This window comes from Cupressus sempervirens, chromosome 7 (assembly GCF_028749045.1).
Source record: "Cupressus sempervirens isolate cs-2001-9-10 chromosome 7, ASM2874904v1, whole genome shotgun sequence".
NCBI classification, from domain to species: domain Eukaryota; kingdom Viridiplantae; phylum Streptophyta; class Pinopsida; order Cupressales; family Cupressaceae; genus Cupressus; species Cupressus sempervirens.
The window spans coordinates 132,577,821-132,585,853 of NC_143124.1; the positions used below are offsets into that span (position 1 = coordinate 132,577,821).

General features: G+C 30.9%; 1 pseudogene; it reads right to left on the reverse strand.

Moving 5' to 3' along the window:
- Nucleotides 1-1,413: 1,413 nt before the first annotated feature.
- Nucleotides 1,414-5,428, reverse strand: LOC149545870 (LOB domain-containing protein 23 pseudogene; annotated as a pseudogene).
- Between the last annotated feature and the right edge of the window lie 2,605 nt (nt 5,429-8,033).

Here is an 8,033-nt window from a genome sequence, read left to right on the forward strand (position 1 = left end):
CACACAAAACTTTGGGAGTACTAAATTTTTAAATAGAAAAAAGAATTTTTTTTAGTACAAGTGAGTACTCTAATACCATGTTCTTATGGGGCTACTTAAGTTAAATTTGTGCTTGAGCTTAAGAAGCAATTTACGCATACTTTTGTGAGAGCCACTTCTTAAAATTATAAAATAAACTTTGAAATAAAAGGGACTTCAATAAGAAACCATTGCTTATTGGTCCACAAGATATCATCTATTTCTTTAATGTCTCCTTTCCCTAAAAATATTTATCTATAAAATTTATTATTAACATTTTAGTTTGAAAATCTATTTTAGATGTCTTTTTATCAATATAGATAAGAGAAGGTCTCCATGTCTGAACCTAATTTGGCTATAGTAGTTACACCACATTTTAAGGAATATTTTATGAAGCAGTATACCCATGAAATTACTAATTCTGTTGTTTTGCTGAATATAATTTTTACACATGTTTTTGGAGGGAGAAGATTGGAGGGAAATGTAAAAAGTGGAGGGAAGAAAGCAATTTTGGAGTTGTGGAGACTTTAGTATATCCCTTTCTTTTTTAAACAGTTTATTTCCAAGAGTTAATCGGCAGCTGCATAATGAAAATCGAAGAAAATCTGAATTATTCTTTCGTACCGATTAGAAAATTATACAGAGACACTTTAATACTTATTTTTAGCACAAAACAAAACTAAGCAGCAGCATGAGCATATGAAAAAAGGCTCCAACACATTCTCCATACTTTACTCCAAATCAGAAAATCATACAGCAAAATACATAAATACAAACACTCACAACTTCACTGATCATATAACTATACAAAAGAAATACAATATTATGATTTTCAATAACATTGAAAAGAATTTATTTTAATCAAAAAGCTAATTATTCCTGTGCATACACTTACTAAACATGCTGAACATACATTTACTCACCTCTTGTATCTCTACAACTGCCTACAACAAAGTGAGACCTACACATCTCACAAGTCATGCTATAACGATGTCATAAACGGACATTGTACTCATGTTTTAAATACATATGATCAAACATAACAAAAGTAGACATAATTTGTCTTAATTTCTATTAATTTTTTTAATCTAACTATTTTTATATCAAACTCTTTGATTTTTGTTTTAAGCAGCGCTTAAAGCTGCATTTTGGTTGAATCATGTTGTTAGTGTTATAATGCTATCGGACCTGATCATATCCAAAATTGTTTAAGGATTATCTCTATCTCAATAGTATATTTTTTTTCAATATATTATACCTTTAGGCAATACAAAAATATAGTTTTTGATAAGATTTAGTAAATATATTATTTATCGCGCTAGTTTGCACCTCTAGTTTTCAAGAAGATATTAAACAATTCTTGTGTAAATCACATATGAAATTCCACAACAGCAGTTAATTTATATGGCACCAATGAAACAAGTTTATCAACCCATCCTGGTAAATCTATACGTCCATTGGCTCCCACAATAGCAGTGGATCACGATCTTCATACAAGATCTCATCAACTAAATCATTGTGGTGCACATCTTGAACATCTGGAGATCCAACAAATAGGAGGAAATCAAGTTTATCATACTCTGAACGAATTTTGTAATGTCCTCATTTTAGCAGTTGATCAAGTGTGTGTGCGTTAGCCTTGTTCTACATGGTCCCGAGGGCTAACGAAGGGTTTAATGGGATCCTGGAGTGTTTTGGCCTAGTCATTTCCAGTTTGGGCCAAAATAAAGTTGATTTGCTTAGTTTCAGGCATACTTACTATTTTTAGTAAGTTGGCAAGACACAGTGTAGGTCAATTTTGGTGATTGGATTTGATACTCCTTAGTGAGAGCTTTTCGATGAGCTATCACTTGCATTATTCAGAGTCCAATTTGTAATACATTTTAATGTCTGAAGTTTATTAAAGTAACGTCTAATTTAATTGTAAAATATTAAAGTGTTACTTTAATATTTATTTTATGAGGATGTGTACCCAAGGGAGACATAAGAGGTATTTTAATATATGTTTTATATATTACACATCTTTTATCCCACATTTCCCATATGAGTTGAGCAGACCCTTGGAAATAGAATAAAAGGAAGCATTTCTGGCTTCATTAGACAAGGTTGTATATGAGAAGAAATTGGTGTGTAAGTTGCAGCTCCATTCTTGGCATTTGAGGATGTTTATCCTCTCTTGTAACATTCTAGATGTCATTCCCTTGGAGTTTGGCCTTTGGAATTCTTTGTTATTGGCTTCATTATTAGGCAGTTTAATTGCATTTCCAGCTATAGGCAGATTTGGTATTTTGCTCATATCTTCTTCACTACTTGTCTGACGCTTATGCCGCTTTGAGGGAATGATATTATGAAGGTAGTGGACTGATTGAAGGACAAAGCACTGTAGCAGCAAGTTTGAAAGCATGGGCTGGAGTATTATGTCTATAATGCTGAAGTAATTAGTGAGTTGATAAATATGCCATGTATTTGGTTTTATGAATTCTGAAAATAACATTTTATTGGCAGCAGTTCATTTCCACTTTGCATATTATTGTAGTTTCTTTTTTGTTTATGTTGTAGGATACCAATTCCATGCACAAAACACAACAAACAAATAAACGTTTGAATTCTGGAGTTATAAGAGATTTAAAAATTAAACGAAGAAATAAAAGGTTGAATGCAAACTGTTTGACATAATTCCTTTCAGAAATTTGGTTTAGTTTTTGGGACATTCAAGGATGCCCATTACACATTTGCATGACCTCCTTTCTCTTTGATGCCAACTGAGACTCCAGATCCTTTATTCGCTTTTGTAGCTCATGGACTGCACTAATACTTCCATTGACGGGGTCCTTCACTCTTGCATTTGCTTCACAGACAAAACTACTTACTGCCTCTGCTCTTTGTTCAGTCTCCAAACCCTAAAGCAACATTGCATAAATATCAGACTTCCACAACCATACAATTAATTCTTATGTTTGTTGATAAAGTTGTACTAAAGCTTTTCTTGATAAAGTTTGTTAAAGCCTTTGATCACACTGCTTGAATCATCATCAGCGAGAGTTATTATAATTAGAACCCATTTGATAAATTGTTAAATATCACTATTGAAATGATGATACCCATAAGAAAGTAGAAAGGAGAAATTTGTGAGACCAACTTGATCACCACTGCATTTTTAGAATGCTGTACATGGTACGTAGAATTTAACTATTGTTATTCGTGCAACTGAAGGAACTCAGAAATTGTCTCGTACCATTCAAACAAGTTGTCAAACCCAAATGCGTTCTTGATTCTATAAATAGCACTACAATTTGATCACTTTTTGCTACATGATAGTATACGGTGGAGATTTTATGATGTTTGTGATATTGATGTGAAAATATTTGACGAACCTTCAAACAAAGAAAAACAGTACAACTTGCCAACACCTTCCATTAATGAAAACTTGGTTACTGCACTTACTCACCATGCATTCATCTTCTCCTAGATGACCAACATGTTGAAATGATTCCAGGCATTTGCCATATTCAAAATACAAGAATGGCCACACTGTTAATTATAGAATATGTAGTGTCATCAAGTTGCCAAGTTCGAGTAACAAGTTATTATACAGTTTTTGAGGAGTAGAATACCTAGGCACCATACTGAAAAAACAAAAAAATGGAAGCTTGTTTAACGATATCTCCACGGTTGGAGTATGGTCTATCACTGCAAGAGGTTGAATTTTTTTTTTCTATAGGGTAAGTATGGGCTGCACAAACAAAATCGTTACAATCACATGTTATAGAAAGGTGTTTAAAGCTTTGATTTCTTTCTATAGGCTACCTGAAGTCAGAGTAAAAGGTAGATAGTGTTAAAGAAGTTGATGTAATTTTTAATAAACCACAAACATTAATTTAAAGCTTAAGGTGTGCTGTTTAAACCCGACTATACATAAAAATCTGTTTGAAAGAAGTGAAAGAAAGATTGGTGGCGAAATTCCCTCAGCCTATTTGTCAAGTTTGACAGCAGAATAAAGATGAATTGTATGGCTAGAAAAGCTTAGTCATTTAGCAATAGAAATGAGAAATAGCTAGTCAAAAATAGCTACTAGCTTTATAAGATAAATGGTTAACTACTACAAGTATCTAAACTGAAGAAAATAAAATCCAGTTAGTAGACATTTCAGATTCTTAGTAGACATTTCAGATGTCATGCTTTCTTTTCTTCCAGTTAGTAGACATTTCAGATGTCATGCTTTCTAAATGAAAACAAAAAGTTTTTATTATGTAAGAAGGATTTCTAAAGCATTATGCACCTTATGAACAACCGAACATGTATCGCAGCTCTAAAGAATAGTAAATCATCAGAAACAATAAATAAATTAACAAGAGGAATAATAAAGAAACTAGAAGAGTAAATATTATTACACAAGACAGCTTAATTGTTACTCATTTAAAAATATAAATATCTAAATATGAGAAAACAATCTGAAATAAATGAAAAAAGAAAAGAAAAATTCAGCGTCTATGGTAATAACTTAAATATTCATTTTAATATCTTTTGATTGTAAGAAACGTTACATTATTACAGCTCCTCCTTGAAATCAAATTAGTATGTTTTACTGGGAGAAAATTCAATGCACAATGCACACATCATACTCCTAAAATATTACAATAGCAATATTAGCACACTTCAACCAACAAAAACGTTTCATATTGATAACAGTATTAAATTTGTGCCAAAACACACACTTGACAAAAGTTACAAACATGAAGCTCTCATAGTTTAAAAGAATAAAGAAAGTACTTTCACAATACTTAACGAACTATATGGATCTACAACTGGTTTCTTACTGGAGTTACGTAATTATGCTATATAAATAAGATGTTCATACTTAATTTCAAACAAAAACTTAAATCTGAAATGTGATTTATGTGATCTTATAGTTCTTGTAGAAGACAACTAACTGTAATAGAAACAAGATGTACATATCTTGTCCAAATAGTTGAATTCTATGCAAATGAAATGTACCTATCTTACTCCCCTTCTTATTTACACTTCAATTAAAATCAATGTAGATGAAGCAAACAAGTAAAATCATAATGAAACCCTGTTATGTTTAAGAAATCAATTAGGTGGCTGTTAAGCACATGGGAATCTTGGGTACCATAACTTTGAAACTCGAAGTTATAAGCAAGCAAAAACAAAAGCCATAACAACACAAAACAAAATTGGAGCCAGCACTGAACAAAAGCTGAAAATGGGCCCGTGGTCAAAAAATTACTTGAAGCTGTTTGATAACATGGTTGGTTCCATACACTTTCGGCACAACTGCGAATTTATCTGGATCATCTGCAGGAAAATGTGGAGCCAAAACACAATCTTCTAAGCATTTCTTGCGTTGCACTCTACAGGCTGCACAGGCTCCACTCCTCCCCTCTGCCATTGCTGTCGTAACTAAACCAGCAACAATGAGTATCCACTTTTTCCAGCAAAGGTTTTTTTATTGAAATAAATAAGAAAGACAATTGCAATTGAACAAACATGTTAAATAATTTATTGTATTAAATAGAAAAACATCAATATTTACTTAGACTCTTGGTTAGTAAGAAGAAATGACGTGCGTTGTTTTCGGAAGGTGGTTTAGGGCACGCCTTAATCGCGTTTTATTTGAATATGTCTTTCAGTACGTGACCCGAAAATGAGAAAATGTGAGCCTTGAAAAGACAGAGTCGGTTACGTATTTGAAAAATCTGTAGCTCACTTTACACTTGGCCTTTTCTGAATATAGGATTCTGGTAGAAAGATTTGTCAATGAATTTCACAACGCAAGGCCGGAAGTCAAACGAGTTGAACAAGCACGTTTAAAATTCTATGGTAAATTTCAAATTTGTTATATGTGTAATTTGACGTGTTTAGATTGAGAGAAATAATATTTATTTGAAGAATGGCAGGAAGGTAGATCTACAAGTCTAGTAAAGGAGTCTATTAGGAGTGATATGTTTGATCTACAAGTCTAGTAAAGGAGTCTATTAGAAGTCATATGTTTGATGAGGAAGAAAAGTGGATATAATTATCTAAATATTTATTCATATATTCATACACTAACCCTAGTATAATTACTAATCACCTAAATCTCACATCACATTATTTGTCCTCCTAAGATTATATTTGTGGCATAAACTCAATCTTATATAAAGGTGAGCATCACCTGGATAATATTTAAACTTTTATTATGATCTCATCTTTGAAAATTTCATGACAAGTAAAATGCAAATGCAATATAAATTTTAAAATGTGTTATTTATAGAAATGTTACATTGAAAACACATAAAAATTTATAATTTTAAATTATGACACAGACAAAAATAATTCTTAAAACTAAATAAATTTATTTAATTTCATAATCTAGTATTTCAGTTTCTAATATATTCATATAAAACTACTATTTTTAATCTAAATTAAGAAAATTATCTAAATTTGTATTTGGCAAGTAATAATTGTATGTATGTGGACATGCAAATAATAGAAAATAAATTTGACCCTATTAAATTTTAGAAAATTATTTAAAAACCATCCCATAGAAAATGTTTTTTTGTAAGCTTGCAATCTTTATTTTTAAATAAATTATGATTTTTTTAATTTTCTTTCTCTCCTCATAAAAAAAGTAAATTACAAGTTTTGAAAATGAGAACAAAAAATATTTACAATATTTATCATAAAATTATTCAGCAAATAATAGCACTAAATAAGAAAGGTTTATCATAAAAATATGTTTGAAAATTTGAGAAAATGTATAGATATTAGATTAAAGAATATTTTAAAGTTATCAAATTTACATAAAGGCTTGGCTTTCCTTTTCTCTAGGCTTTATATTATACGAAATCTAGTCCGACATTAAAATCAAAGGCCTTAGATTTTGGTTGTGTCATAAATACAAAGAAATTTAAATCCAATGAAGTGACAAAATAATGTAATATATTGAGTTATTTTGTAGAAACAAAAATTTCACATATATTTGAATATCTATATTTTTGATAAGTGGGAGATATTTTCCATAGTAAGACAAATTGTGATATTGCTATCAAGATTTAACTATGTAGTTTTTTGAACAAAAGCCCTTGACCCATGTATCATGAGTAGGACATCATAGATATCCAAGATAACATATTCAGGGTGAACTAACCAATACAATAACTCATTTTTCAATATAATTCCTTCGAAGTTCTCAATACATTTCCACCTTTACCATCTACTCTAGTCTCATCAAATTTTTAACCTCAACATCAATTCGTCAATTACAATGACACTTACTAAATGATACTTATAACCAAGGAAAATATATTCTCTTTATAGCTTATCATAAAAACTACTTGAGTTTTCTTTGAAGATTCCCCCATGTACAATGAATAATGTAGGACCTCACTAAGAATACATATTACATTAAATCTATAACTTCCAAAAATAACATAACCAAAATGTTAATCAACAATGAATAAATCACATGTTAACCTTCAATAGCCTTCACTGAATAAACTATAGATTATGTCATCTCAAAGAAATTATCAAAAAACATATCCTCAACCATAATCTAATCCCTCTAAGCCAAATTCCATCTCTCTTAACAAATAAAATTAATTTACTAGTAACTAGTTTTTGGCAAACTAGACCATGAGCAGTCTTCTCTGTTAGGATAAACCATGGACAAAAATAAAAACTACATGCAAATATAACCAATAACAGAAAATAATAGATCACACAAAAATGAACACAAGGCACCAAGATTTAGCATGCTTCACCCAATCCCTGGGCTACGTCCACCAAACAGCAAGTCCAATATTATTACAATCTAGTGATTACAACCTGATTACAATTTGTAATCCTTTTTAGCTCAATACCGCCGCAAGAAGCAATTGCGCATCACAACATAATGAAAATACCCAACCCTAAACCCTTTTATACAAGTATTAAACTACTTTAGGGTTATAACATGTCGGCCATAAATTAGCCATAACTTTAGTGGCGAATCTAAAAATGGCGAATCTATGAAT